This window comes from Medicago sativa, chromosome 6 (assembly GCF_051527215.1).
Source record: "Medicago sativa cultivar Bolivia chromosome 6, Bolivia_mono, whole genome shotgun sequence".
Taxonomy (NCBI): Eukaryota; Viridiplantae; Streptophyta; class Magnoliopsida; order Fabales; family Fabaceae; genus Medicago; species Medicago sativa.
Genome location: NC_140754.1, coordinates 34,197,791 through 34,214,077, shown reverse-complemented (window position 1 = coordinate 34,214,077; position 16,287 = coordinate 34,197,791).

The following is a 16,287-nucleotide window of genomic DNA, read 5'->3' as shown; positions in this document are numbered from 1 at the left end:
GAAAAACTATAACATTTTGCTATTATTCCTGACTCAACAAATACGAATGGAGAACGGCTTCACATAGATAAATTGAATTTCTTTAATGATTCATTCTTAATTGTTTCCACTTTCAGAGAAGAATTGAAATGTGAACATGCTTTTTCTGCAGCCTAGTTTGTCTAAATAATAACCTCCTTCAGAGTATATAGAGCCTTGAGTATTCAATCATTGTGTTATTTTTCGATATAACTATTGATTTAATAATAGATCCATTTATTCATTGTACTGCGTGCAGGGAAGTCTTGATATCTAGATCACTTGAATCAACGGACAAGAACGGGGAATAGCATCTGATAGATAAATGACTTTTCTTCAATGAGTCCTTTCTTAATTTAATTTCTGGTCTTTGATTGCGAGGCATACGAATTGAATTTTGAACATGTTTTTCTGCCAGCAAAGTCTGTCAAGCTAATAACTTTCTTCGCAGCATAGAGCCTAGCGTTTTTATTTGGTGATATCTATCATAATCTTTTTGTTTTCAATATTTCTTGATTCGTTACTCTTTGGTGTTTCAGGATCAATTTTTTGTGAACATATGGTTTCTTACGGTTCTATCTAACATTCTCTTGTTTTAACCTCATGTGATCTATTCTTACTCTTTCAAGTTGATTTCTCGATATATAGTTTAGTTTGTTTGGGTCCCAATGGATTGTTCTCTAGACAGATGTTGTTTTGTGTTTATGGTATTGCTATTTGAGTAATAGGTAGTAGTGTTTTGCGGAACCTTGAAAACATAGCTGGAGCTCTAATAGGATTTTTCTGTTTTGGATGTTGCCTATTGAGTCTTAGAAAATGGCAATGTTTTCCAAAACTTGATACATGATAATCATCCCTGATGGAATTCTGAATTATTAAGTGCAATACCAAGGATATATTATTAAATAATATCTTTACTAAGATTTATTTGAATAATATCTTTATTATATATTTCTAATGTAATATCTATACTAATATTTATTTAGGGAATATCTTCTTACTCTCTCTATTGGTACATGTTTATTTTTCCACACACTTCATTTCATGTGTAAATCGTTTTTATGTTGGGATTTGGGATAGAGGGGTCCTCTGATGTTTTTGTCAGGAGTGAGTATGAAGAGTGTAAGAATTCTGGACTGGTTTGGCACTTTAATTTGTTGATTTCTCCCTTCCTCTGCTATAAAAATAAGAATAAGAATTTTTTCTTCAAAATCGGTATTCCTGCTTAATGGAGCTCCGGAATCTGCAATTGGCTGCTGTTTTTAAGCTTTCATTTCCCTTATCTTTTTTGTCGATTTAGTTTTAGTGGATTTCTCGTTCCTTCCCGACTCCCTGTGTTTGTTTCTGGGGTTTTTTGTTGTGAAATTTTCTCAGCTTGTGTTACTGGGGACATGATGTACTGTGATTTTTAAGCTTCATCTAACCTTAATATTGCGAAAATGCAGAGACCCTTGGATATACACTTAATGTAACTTTTCTTGCAAAAAAATTATTTGTCATCTGTCAAGAATATCAAGTTTACTAAAAAGAATGTGCCACTATATGTGTTTGTAAAATCTCAATCATGTTGCAAAATTCTTCACTACATGGTTCAGATGGTAACTTTACTATAAAAAAGTCGGGAAACATCTATAGATTTCTTACGAATACTCTTTTCGTTCAAGAAATTATAATTTACTATATCTGTTTGGCAATAAAATTTTAACCGCTAATATGATAATTTTAGCATCAACGTTAACAATGCTGGTTTGATTGAGCCAAATCGAGTGACTGCATCTGAGGGCTGAGTCTTTTTTTGTTGAATGAAGATATAGTTGCTATTTGACAACCCTTTGTACTAAATCGGAAATTGCAAAACAATAGCGGTTTGTTCAATTTTTGCTATGATATGGCGCTATAGCCACTATTTGACAAATATGATTTCAATTTGACCTATTCCATTCCAGTTAGGAATTTACACCATTCTCTGAATTGATGGTACCATTGTTGGAGAAAGCAGCTTCCCCCGATGCATGTGTTATTACAGTGTCGTTATAACATTTTCTCACTTATATATTTTTAGTCTAGTGTTTGATGATGTGACAAGTGAGATATTTATGTGGCAATTTAATTGGTAAAGTTGTATTGTTTAGGTAGATTCTTACTTACCAACTAACTTTCATTTTATCAGAAGTACATTAATCAGTATCACAAAATCAATCAAATTGATATATAATGAATTCTAACTTAATAACTCGTTTCCATGGCATCAATTCAGTAGTTAGAAAAGTATCTCACCCGTCATAACATTAAAAATCAACCCCTAATGTATAGATAGTGAAGAGTTGTGCCATAGAGGAGATAAACAACATGCTAGAAAAAATGAACAACGAAAATAATGTCGTAGCATTTTCAAAGGTTTGAAACTGCTAAATCTATATTTTCAGAATTTGTAAAAGAAAATGGTGAGTATCTATTAGATCTATATTTTTTTCATAGTTATTATTTATTTAATTTTTAGAGGGGAAAAAGAGTTGACTCTTCATAGTTATTAGTTGATTGAAAATGAAAACAGAAAACATGAGAATAAACTGGCCCTTATCAATGGTTAACAAAGAGAGAAAAGTAAACAATTTCACGCAATCCTAATGATATTTTCCGGTCAGATCCATCTTTAACACCTATGACAACCATGAGAGGTTCCACCAACATAGCTTTGGTTCCACACGCACTCATTGAGAGAAAAAAGCGACCAGTGCGTCTACCAGGGAACCACTTCCAAGAGGGGAAATGAATCCTATGCAGTAGATGCTCAACCTCAAATGTCTTACTCGCCAAAGTAAGATTATTATGAGCCTTCCAGAGAGTACATAGACGCATGTTAGGGAAATTGCTCTTCTCCCATTTGTTTTTGCTCATCCACTGATCTTAAAGTTTGTTTTTGCTCATCCACTGTTCTTAAAAAGTGTCGGCGTGGTGTAACTCACGCTATGCTAAATTAAGGGAATGAGCAATTTTGAAAGGGAGAAAAGCAATTTTGGCATGCTAAATTAGAATAAAATAAATAAAACCTACTCATAACTCTCTCACCAAAAATAAATCTAAATAGAAATACTATGGACAAACTATCTGAAACACTCTTTTGATCACCCTATTTATCGTCATCATGTTTTTAAAATCCATTACTGTTATCTTGTTATACGTTTACACACCTTTTTTTTCCTGAACTAAAATAAAAATTCGCACCATCAGCAACACATACATACAGAAGTCCACCGTCACCACTTGGAACAGTACGTAGCACAATCTCGTAAGAAAATTTGTGCTCATCATCCTTGTGTCTAACTGCAACAACTGTGATTTATGCGTCGATCCCGATCGACCAAGTCCTAATACCAAAAAATGATACATCACAAACATAAGTGGAGGAGTTGGGGTTCTAACGCTGATCACGTTGTTTGACATATCATTTTCAGCATTATACCCGTTGAACTAGGCATTATTGTTTATAATAGCTATGTTTAAAAGTTGTTTATATTTGTCCCGTGAGCTTAGCTCAATTGGTAGGACAATGCATTATTATATGCAGGGGCCGGGGTTCGAACCCCGGACACCCCACTTATTCACCTTATAAGGTGAATTCTATCCAGTAGGCTACTTGACCAAAAAAAAAAAGTTGTTTATTTAAAGGAAACGTAGTTCATTTGTTTACATACTTAATTTAAATGATAATATAAATATAAATAAATAATAATTAGATAAAACAATGCGGAGGAAGACTACATAGTAGAAAATAGGAAACACATGTTTTTCATCCCGCTATGAATGGCATGCAATTTTGAAAATTCAAAGTATAACTTCGTTTCCCTATTCCTACGACCATGACACACCACACCACCACTTTCCAGTCCATGATCTAGTCCCACTCATTTAGGAAGGAAGTTAGTGGAAGGGTTGCTCCCTATAAATAACTATCGGTTCCTCTCACACTTAGAAATAGAAATATAAAGCAAACTTTGAAGGAACATGGAAAGCAAAAGTGGTAGATACAAGATGAAAGATTCAAACTTTAGAAGTCACCACCCAAATCCTCAACAAGTAAGTTTATTAACCTTTCAACTCATGATCTTATTATTATATGATGTCAAATTTCAATTGAAAGCTCTTCATCAAATAAAATTATGTTTTGAATGTTCTCTAATTTTCTAATGGAATCTTATTTTTAAGACGTGCCATAGCTATTCTCTGTGTAGTAGTTTATATATCGACACTCTATGAGCTACTATTTGGCTATTCTTACAAAAGCATTTGGTTATGTTTTATGTAAATTATTTTGAATTTGTCAATAGTATTTTTGTTTATTTATAATTATTTAATTTTATATAAAATATGTTTCTAATCTAACACGTTTGGTTCTTATGTTGCAATGAATAGTAGAATTATAATAGTACAATTTTTTTCTTCTTAGAAGTATAAATTTTTTTTATTGGGAATCTATGATTACTTTTTTTTTTGACGTTCTATGATTACTTACTAATAATTAAGTAGGAGTTGGTTGAGAATTATTAGAAAACTCAATGAAAGGAATAGAAATGATTCTTATTATTCAAATGAGAGCTTACAACATGTATTTATAGTAATATTTGTACGTACGCTAAGCTACCATGCATAAGCTATAGAGGAAATGAACTCTAGGGCACAGTTACTTGCTGCGCAAGTAACTACTATCTAAGTGATTTTGTTATCAGCTACATCACTATGTAATATCCCCCCACAAGTTGGAGGCTGATATATATCAATCAGACCCAACTTGGATAAAAGTACATTGAAAGTCTTAGGAAGCAATGCTTTAGTAAAAAAATCTGCAACTTGATCCTGGGAAGAAACAGGAAGCAATTTGAGGATGCCAGCTTGTAACTTCTCTCTGATCAAATGACAATCAATCTCCAAGTGTTTGGTGCGCTCATGAAAAACAGGATTGGATGCAATGTGAACAGCACTCTGATTATCACAATAAAGAACTGGCAGCTTGGAGCATGAAACTTGCAAATCTCTGAGAAGATATAGAATCCATTGCAACTCACAAGTTGCTGAAGCTAAAGCCCTATATTCAGCTTCTGAGGAGGACCTAGAAACTGTAATTTGTTTCTTAGTTCTCCAAGAAATCATGGAGCTGCCCAAGAAAAAGCACTGGCCAGAAATGGACCTTCTTGTATCAAGGCAACCAGCCCAGTCTGCATCAGAGAAACCTTGTAAAGTAAGAGAAGAGTTTCTAGGAAAGAACAATCCTTTGCCTGGGCAACCCTTAAGATACTTTAAAACTCTCAATGCAGCATGATGATGAGTTTGTGTAGGCTTGGACAAAAACTGACTCAACTGCTGAGTAATGAAAGTGATATCAGGTCTTGTAGTATTAAGATAAAGCAGCCTACCAACAAGTCTCCTATATGCAGCAATATCATCAAAAGGAGGACTTGAATCATGATAAAGTTTGATGGAAGAATCAGAGGGAGTGGAAACAGGTTTAGAATGAAAAGTGCCTGAATCTGCAAGCAAATCCAAACAATATTTTCTCTGGCATAGTGAAATACCCAGCTGAGAATGGGCAACTTCAATTCCTAAGAAATACTTCAACTGCCCTAAGTCTTTAATCTTGAATAGAGAATCCAAGACAGACTTTATGTGATGAAATTCACTCAAAGAATTTCCTGCAAGAAGAATATCATCAACATAAACCAGAAGGATAGTAAATGATGATGATGTTTTCTTGACAAATAGGGAATGATCTGAAGCAGCTTGGGAGTAATGTTGAGCCAAGAGAGTAGAGGTCAATCTTTCATACCACTTTCTACTAGCCTGTTTCAAACCATAAAGGGACTTTTGTAACTTACAAACTTGATTGGGCTTATCAGTTTGGATGCCAGGAGGAATCACCATGTAAACATCTTCCTGAAGTTCTCCATGGAGAAAAGCATTGTTGACATCAAGTTGATGAAGATGCCAACTGTGAATAGAGGACAAAGCAATGACAAGCCTGACTGTAGTGAGCTTGGCAACTGGAGAGTAGGTATCAAAGTAATCCAAACCTTCAATTTGGTTATACCCTTTGGCAACCAATCTTGCCTTGTATCTCTCAATAGTGCCATCAGCATGAAATTTAATCTTGTAAACCCATCTGCATCCAATAGGCTTCACATTTTGTGGTAAATCCACAATCTTCCATGTACCAGTTTTCTCAAGAGCCCGAAGTTCAACTTGCATAGCATGCTTCCAACAATCAAATTTACTAGCTTCAGCATAGGTTTTGGGCTCAGGTTGGGAATGCAGAGACATAACAAAAGAAGAATGATTGTTAGAAAGCTGATGATGAGAAAGATAATGAGAAATAGGATAGGTGGAGACATGAAGATTATTACAAACATAGTCATTAAGGTAAGATGGAGGGGTAATGTTTCTGGTAGAATGTCTAGGAGGTATAATAGGAGCAGGTGGAATGTCATTGACAGGTGCTGAGGGAATGTCAATGACAGGAGTAGAGGAAATAGGAACAGATGAAGTAACAATGTCATCAATGATGGGAGGTGAATAAGATGCTTTGTTAGAATCATTAACAGGTAAAGAAGAAAAAGAGGAAAAATATTGCCAATTGGGAGAAGTGGAGGATGAAGAATGAGGATAAGGAAGATGGTTTTCATGAAAAGTAACATGTCTAGAGACAAATATCTCCCTAGAATTGAGGTCATATAGAGTAAAACCTTTGTAACCTGACCTATAGCCAAGAAAAAGAGACTTTCTGGCTCTAGGTTGCAATTTAGTTCTGTGGCAATGCAAAGTGGAAGCATAACACAGGCAACCAAAGACTTTGAAAAGGGAAATATTAGGGAGTTTTTGATGAAGAAGGAAATAGGGTGATTGGTTTTGTAATATAGGTGTGGGAACTCTATTAATGAGAAAGACAGCATGCTGAACAACATAAGACCAAAAAGAGGGAGGTAACTTGGATTGGTACAATAAAGCTCTACCAACATTTAAAATATGTTGATGTTTCCTCTCAACCCTACCATTTTGTTGAGGAGTCTCAACACAAGACTTTTGGTGAATAATACCATGAGAGTCATAAAAGGAAGACAACATGAACTCAGGACCATTATCTGTTCTAACAAATTTGGGAGTGGTTTGAAAATGAGTTTGAACCATGGTAATAAAGTTTTTAACATGATGAGGAACTTCTGCTTTAGTTTTAAGAAGAATGATCCATAGGAACCTACTATGATCATCTAAAATAGTTAGAAAATATCTGTGGCCATGTACAGAGGCAATAGAAAGAGGACCCCAAATATCCATATGTATGAGTTCAAAATTAGCAGAAGCATATGAAGTACTTGAATCAAAAGGCAAATGTTTATGTTTAGCAAAATGACAAAGATCACAAGAATCATTATTATTGATAACAGAAATAGCAGGATACAACAAAGACATTTTATGCAGTCTCTGATGAGACAAATGACCAAGCCTGAAGTGCCATAAGGCATGATCAGGAACATATTGATCAGTTTTATTACATTGAGAAGGTAAAATAGCATTACAAAGACTATTTGAGAAAGCTAAAGACTCAGAACTAGATGATTTGGAAGATGGAAAGAACTTGTAAAGGCCATCTAGCTGCTTAGCCAAACCAATCATCTTCAAAGATTGTTGGTCCTGTATGAGGCATTTTTCAAGAGAAAAATGAAAGAAACAAGTTAATGATTCACAACATTTGGCAACAGAAACAAGATTAAGAGTGAAATGAGGTGAATATAAGACATGACTCAGGTGAAACTTGGAATTAAGAGAGACATTACCAGCAAAATGAGCAAGTACTAAATTACCATTTGGTAAAGAAACTGAAACAGGTTTAATTCTATAAAATGAACTGAATGAAGCAATATCACAGCAAATATGCTCATTAGCACCAGAGTCTATGAGCCAAAAAGAGGGTTTGCTTGTGGAATAAGAAACAGAAGCAGATATACCTGCAGAAGGTTCAGAGGTGGAAATACTGGTGGAGGCAATGTGATTTGAGGTAGCTTGAGAAGGAGAGGGAGCTGAAACAACTAAATTTGATTGCTGAAGCATGGATACAAGTTGAGCTAGTTGTTCTTGAGAAAAACCAGTTGAAGAAGAACTTGTAGAAGCACTCAAACCAAAAGAAGATGTTGCACCAGTTTCAGAATCTTCTTGAGAAGCAGCATTAACCCTTGAGGGAGGTTTATTAACATTGGGATATCCATGCTTCATGTAACAGAAATCAACAGTGTGGTTTGTACGGTTGCAAAAGGTGCAGAACCTTGAAGGTTTAGATGAAGAGAAACCTTTACCACGTCCTTGAGATTTTCTATTATCAGCAGCATTAACTTGAACTGAAGTATCATCAGAAACACTCAATTGAGTGATAGAAGCATTGTTACTTTCTTCTTGAACAACAAGAGAATAAACTTTGTTCAAAGAAGGAAGAGGATCAAGAAGAAGAACTTGAGTTCTTACAACTGAGAATTGATCATTCAATCCTGTAAGAAATTGCATGATTTGATCTTCATTTCTGTGAATTTTTGCAACTCTAGATGCAGCACAACGACAAGGATGAATGCATGAGCAATTAGGAATAGGTCTTTGTGAAGACAACTCTTCCCACAAAGCCTTCATTTCAGTAAAATAATCCAAAACAGATTTTGATCCTTGCTTCAAGTTATTGATAGTAGAACGCAAGTTTGCGATACGAATACGATCAATCTTAGAGAAACGTTCCTTCAGATCAAGCCAAACCTCAATAGCAGAATCACAGAAAACAATAGTTTGTGCAATTGACTCAGAAACTGAATTGATAAGCCATGATTGCACCAAATGATTGCACCGTTCCCATGCCGCGCGATTCAAATCGTCTTCATCAGGCATAGGAATAGATCCATTGATGAATCCAAGCTTGTTCTTCGTTCCCAAAGCACGTTCAACCGTGCGACTCCAAGCAATGTAATTAGAACCGTTGAGTTTTGGAGTAATTGCAAGAGAATTAGGACCTTCACTAGGATGAACAAAGTACACTGATTCAGTATCAGGTGAATTGTTCCTTGGCGCCATGGATGCAGCTCAAAGTTCAGAAAAACAGAGTAGAACAAGAACAGAAAATGATGTTGAAGAAATTCAACAAAAATCAAAAGTGATCGAAGAAAATCAATCAAACCGAGAAAAACAAGATCAAGAAGAAGAATCAAGGTGTGAAATCAAGAAGATTTACACACAAACAACAAGAAATTGATCTAAGAATGAAGATCAATGAAGAACAGAGCACAGCGGAAAAACGGTTACGAAACCGTTATGGATCGTAACAAACTCTTTCTCTTGTGAAAGAGCTCTTGATACCATATTAGAAAACTCAATGAAAGGAATAGAAATGATTCTTATTATTCAAATGAGAGCTTACAACATGTATTTATAGTAATATTTGTACGTACGCTAAGCTACCATGCATAAGCTATAGAGGAAATGAACTCTAGGGCACAGTTACTTGCTGCGCAAGTAACTACTATCTAAGTGATTTTGTTATCAGCTACATCACTATGTAATAAGAATCATATTTTAATCAAATCCAAGCCTAGTGAAGATTTGAAACTAACTTAGTAAATATTAATTGAGAAGGTATAGAGGTAGTGAAACCAAAGGATGAGTTTAAGAACTGCTATTGCAAAGGTAAGGTCATTACTCCATACGCTTTTTGAGTGAAAGCAAGTTTATTTTGTTTGTTTGATTGGTTTTTCCAACAATCATTTTGGACCTATATTGTCTTTATTTCTTATAATTCTGAATTTTGAAAAACTCATAAGATTAAATTTGTGTGTGTAAGAGACCTTAGTATCATGATACTTTAAAATTGAAAACCAAATCTATAGAAACTAAATGCAAATAACTGCTACGTATTTTTCATTAGTCTTAACACGTTTATCGAAATCGAGAATGTAGAGAAGTGGTAGTTTTCTATTAATTGCTTATTGCTTATGTAAAAAAAATTAGCTTTCACAGTGAGCATTCTTTCTGGAATTTCTATTTCAATGTTGCTAATCAACGTTCAGTATTTGTTGTTATATGCTAATCAATGTTACCCCTATTTGTAGTTTTCATTGATATTATGTCTTTTAATCAATGTATCAATTCTGGAAAATAGTTGTTCTAATTATACTATGCTGATTTAATGTTGCTATGGTGTTATTAATTTTTTTTTTAACAGCAAAATTTAGTAATAACCAATCTCTACTCAAGGTGAATAGAGACGAAAAGCACTTGGGTGACATTGGGTTGGTGACATTGGTGACATTGACCAACCACAATCTCACAAGTGGCTTTATTCTTTCTCTTTCACAAGGTTATTTTGTTCTTTTATACACTTATGACATTGTGGTTGATCAATGTCACCAATGCCACCAACCACAATGTCACCCAAGTATTATCCGAATAGAGACTGGCTAATAAAAACAACAAACCAAAGGCGTCGTATATAGGCGGTATTCCCAAATGAAAATTCTTAAAAACAACAATACAAAGTTAACACCTAAGTCAAATCCACACCCCCACACTTTCTCGTGAAAGACCACATAAAAAACTCAATCACCCATCGTTATAAACCCTCCAAAGAACTGCCTAACCAATCAAACCGCTGCTTACCTCAAGCTCTCATCACCATCGATGAGCCCAATTAAACACCTAGAAACAACCTCCAACACTCCTTCAGGTTCCACCACCACTCGACCCCCAGTCTGGTGGAGAAGACACCAAAACAAGCTATGGTGTTATTTGACAATGCTTTTTCACTAAATCACTTATCGGAAAACAATAGCAGTTTGTTCAAAATCCACTATTACGATAAACTTACTTTTAATTTAACCTATTCCATTACAGGTTTGAGTTGAACTTTGATGTCAATGTCCGACGTAATGGTACCATTATTGGAGAAAGCTTCCCTTGATGCACACGTCATTCAAGTTGCTCATTTTGGAATGTATAGCAATCCCTTGAGGAAAGATCAACAGGTTGATTTATGATCATTTCAGCCAAATCACTCACATTTATAATATTTTAGTATAATTAATCTGTTATGTACCGGTATGCGAGAAACTTTAATCGAACTAAACAATATGCTTGAAACAAGCATGTGCGGGTCAGTTACTCAAAATACTTTTTTTTTGTCTTGTATTTTAAAGTATATTAATCAATTGCAATGCCACAATGATCGAACGAACGGTGATGAAATATCGAGTGTCTTGCCTCACTTTGGGTTGTATCAAATTGCTGAACAACATTGTTAATCTCTTAAACCAAGCCTTAAGAGATTGTTTGATGTTGTATAGACCCTTGCCAAGACAGAAAACTAGCCTCAGAGATCATGCAAAATACGATGTTCCCATAGTTAAAACTCTCTTCTCCATAGTTAAAACTCTTCGGTATTTTCTCTCGTCTTGACTTTATCTCGTCGTCCAAAACTATATTGTCATATGTGATTCTCTATTTTTCCAAATTATCATCCTCTTATATCGGTGATACTATTATTGTTCCTTTGAAGTTGGCATTCAATATCGGGGATATGAAAGTGGAAGAAGAGGAAGGCAGATTTATGAAGAATTATGTCGCATGAGGTTTCTAGGAAACATTGACTCCATTAACCATCTTTATTTTCTTGGTTAATGGAGGGAATGTTATCTGGAACCTTCATGCTTGCATAAATCTTCATAAAACCACCTTCACCATCTTCTGCTCTTACATCCCATATATTGAAAGATAACTTTTGAGGAACAATAACATTGTGAGATATAAGATCAAACCTTTTTCCAACCATAATAATTAAGTTCTTTTTAAACCTCGTGACGACCTGGGCCTGGAACAATCCTTGGCCGGTTGGGATTATACCTTAGGAAATCAAACCACATGGAGTTGGCGGGGCCACTATATAGACTATTGAGAAGGTGTATTTAGTGTTTAGAACCACTTGTACCTGCTTATATACCTATGCTTCCGGACAAACGACAAGTTCAACCCAAAAGAACAGTTTGTACCCAGCTTATGCTTTGTTATCGGTCAAACGGCAAGTTCGATCTAAAAGAACAGTTTGCATCTTCCCACATGACGTGGTGATAATCCAACAAGCAAGTTCGATCCAAAGAAACATCTTGTATCAACCCTTTTGTCTATGTCTCCAGCCAAACGGCCAGTTCAATCCAAAGAACAGTTTGTGTCTGCCTATCTGTTTGTATCTTCAACCAAGTGTCAAGTTCGATCCAAAGAACAACTTGTGTCTGCCTATATGTCTGTATTTCCGGTCAAGTGCCCAGTTCGAGCCCAAAAGAACAACTTGTGCCTATCTCTTGTTTTGTATTCCTTGGTCAAGTGGCTAGTTCGACCCAAAGAACAACTTGTACCTTATTTTCTACTCTCTGGTTTGTCTACCTTGTCAATGTCCACCTAAATCCCCAGTGACATGACAGGTTCCACAGACTCCAGTTGTTTGTCTTGCATTCATAATCAAAGTATTGCATGGCATTCATATTTTCAACTCTGAAAACGTATTTTTATGTCCAAAAGCAGTGCAAATGTTAATATTTAAGTATCTTCGTCCCGTCAACTCTAAGACTTCGTCTCTTGACTCTCCGGACAAAGAAACTTAAATAGGGGCAGCTGTTATACCCTAATTTTGGACCTAAAAATACTTGTTCAATTCTTCTTTTCTTGCATTTCAAGCCATTTGATATATCTCTGATCAATTGCATCTTTCTCTGTGTTTTACTTCAATGGTACTTGCAAAATTCACATGCAAGGGTATTTTAGTCATTTCCTATGTCAAAATTTCTTTCAGTCTTTTAAAATTTGTTCGAGTCTTTTCATTTGGTTAGAATAAGTCTCTGTTTCAATTCTATGTCAAAATCCATTTTGAAATTGCATTTGAAGTCATTTTTGAGTCAGTTTTGCCCCTAGGGGCATTTTAGTCTTTTCATGTGTTAAAGCCCTGTTTAAATCCTAAAAATTGTCTTTGAGTCTTTTAATTTTGCTTGTATGAGTCTTTGATTCAATTTCTGTTAAAAATCCATTCTTAAATTGCATCTGAGTCATTTTTAGTCGTTTTTAGTCCCAGGGGCATTTTGGTCATTTCACACGAAATTTCGGCAGAGAGAGGTTACTTTAAAGTACCTCATTTAAGCCATTGGTTCGTTTTAGTCCGTTTTGTCAGTTTTAATCGTTTCACTTTACGTTTGGTCAAATTTACCATTTTTTTAATCCAATTTTATTTTTATTTTCTTTTAAGTCCTCAAAATTCCAAAAATTGCATTTTGATCCCTTAAGTCATTTTATTTTCTTTTAAGTCTTTTTTTTTTTTTTTTTTTTGATTCGAATTTTTTTTTAGGTCAAACTTCTTAATTCTTTTGGTCAATTGCAACTAAGTCCCTTTTACAGTCCAGTCCTCTTTTTTCTTTTTACAAGAATAGTCCATGAATTTTCAATTTTTGCAGATTGGTCCTTTTAGTTCTTAATTTTGCAGAAAGGCCCTTGGGTCCAAAATTTGCCCAGTTTCGAATCAGAGCAAGTCCAGGGACACATGTCAACAAGCCATTGGCCACCAAGGCCACATGGCAGCCTATAAAAGGAGCCAGTTCATCAATACAGTGGAGGATCAATCATTCAACGCCAACTCATCAGAAAATCACAGAAACAGATTATCACTTTCTCTCTCTATTCTGTTACGATCAAAAATCTCAAAAGCTCAAGAACACAAAGAACACAATGAAGAACCCTAGAATTCCAGAACAAAGAATTGAATCGAATTGAAGCAACTCCACTGCAATTCTCAGAGATTCGCATTCGAATCTTCATCATCGAATTGGGGAAACTGCAATTCAAGCACAATTTCAAAGAAATTGTGCGATCACAGTTCGAAGAGAGTGAGAAGAAGAGGAATTGAAGCGAGATCACAGTTCGAAGAAGAAGAAGATCAAAACACCGATTTATTTTCGGTCTCGAAGTTCACCAGAAGAAGCCGAAGCTTGCTCAAGGATCTTACGTTCGAACCTCCAAACAAATCCAGGTATATTCATGAAAAACCTTCTCGTTTTTGCTTCAAAATCATCATCGAAGGTTTGAAATCAAGAATAAACGGTGAATTGAAGAAAGATTTTGAAAAAGATTCGAAGAAGTTCGAACGAAACCCTAGAAAGATGAATCGTCCAAAATTCACCGTTTATTTCATCAATTGAGGTTCAAATCCATAATCAGTGAAGAAAGTAGTTTGAATTAGGGTTTTGTTTCAGAAAAATTCGAAAAAGAAAGATGAAACCCTAAAAAACCGTAAGGATCCAAAATCAAACCTGTGTAAACACGTAGATCGAAACGTTTTGAGCATCTTTCTTCAAAGAACTTATAGATCGAAACGTTTCGAACTCGTTCTCTTCAAAAATGTCAAGATCGAACGGTTTGAACCACTTTCTTCAGAAAGATAGCAAGATCGAAGTAATTCATGTTCATTCAGTGTTAAATTGAGTATTGATTCATAGTTTATGAGCCAAAAATCATGTTTGATGTGTGAAAACCATGAACGGCGCCGTTAGGGTTAGGGTGAGAAGAAGAGAGAACGAGAGAAATCTGAGAGAAGAGAGAGAAACGAATGGTGATAATGGACTGGACCGGTCCAACAGCCTTTGTATAGGTGACTGAACCGGTCTGGTTCAGTCTTGGTTCACCAGCTTTATGTCCTGGCCGTTAGATCTAGGGGTTGATCCAGTTGGATCAATCCAACGGCCTTCTTTGATTCCTGAAGGATCCAGGATCCATTTCCTCCTTGGGCTTGGGTTTGGGCTTGGTTTTCCTGCGAATTTCCCCTGTTTTTTGCTATTTTTGTCACTACTTCTTGCTCTTTGCACACCTTCATGCTCAAAAACTTTGTTAAAAATTCCAATTAATTTTTCATGTGTTTTTGACTAGTTTCTTGACTTTCATGTGATGCTGTTATGTGTTGAATTTGGATAAAAAATAAGTAGCTTTTTTTTCAATTGTTTGTTACATTTGTTAAAACTTGTGAAAATTTTACATGTTCTTGTGATCAAAAACCTAAAAAAGAAATTCCTAAAAAATTCATATAAGCTTCTTGATGATTTTGTAGCATTTTGTGATAATTTTCATATGTTAAAATTGGTTAAAACATAAGGTGTAATTTTCTTGCTATTTTGTGACATTTTGTGCTAAAAATGAGTGAAAATTTGCTTGATCTTAATCCAAATTGCTTGGTGAATTTTGGTGACCTATGCCACTTGATTTGAGGGAGTTTTAGCCACTGTTTGTGTTTGATATTGTTGCATAATTGTGAATCTTGGTTAATTGCTTAGGTTACAAGTTACTTGTGTAAATAAACAATGTTAATATGCTTAAAGTTTGTTTTGAAATGCCAAGTTAATCGTGTTGCCTTAATTCCCATTCCAAGATTTGATTCTAAACCTTTAAAATGTATTGGAATGTGAGAATTATAGGTCATATGGTTCTTGCATTCTATGAACAAATTTTAGTCATGTTTACACTCATTTTGCCTTTATTTTGGTTCATTTTCTATCCTTTATGTTCTAGTACTTCTCTTGCTTTATTTCCTTTGATATTGCTATGTGTTACTAACCATTCCATTTCATGTCTCATATTCATCATAAGCATTCACACTTCATCTTCCTCTCCACCTTATGTCTTGCATTTTAAGTTTCAATTTCATGCAAAAATTAGAATGTAAAGATTTAGGAGCTCTTGTAATATTTTACTTTCATGCAATTTAAATTTCTTGGCAAAGAGGCCATAGAATGTATCTAGGGTATGATGTAATAAGGACAATGGACTCTAATGATGTACACCGACACAAGCATCGACACATGCACACACTTCACTTTAGATATATAGCTAGAATATGCATGTTTAGATGTATGTTTAGGATTGCATGTTTAGATGTATGTTTAGGCTTTAAACTTAGAAAAATCATTTTCCAAAAAATATGAACAAACATCACTCAAACCATTTTCCAAATAAACCTTGGGATCCAAAATCCCATTGTATTTTCTTTTTCATTTTCTTAATCAAATTTCAATGAAAATAATCAAACTTGGGCTTCCTTTGCAAAATGATTAATCAAACCTCACTCTTTTCATAAATTCTCATGCCTTTAAGGCCTCTCTCTTATTCTTCAAATTCCATTTTCAAACTTAAAACCAACCAACAAAAACAAAAACATTTTTGGAAGAGAAC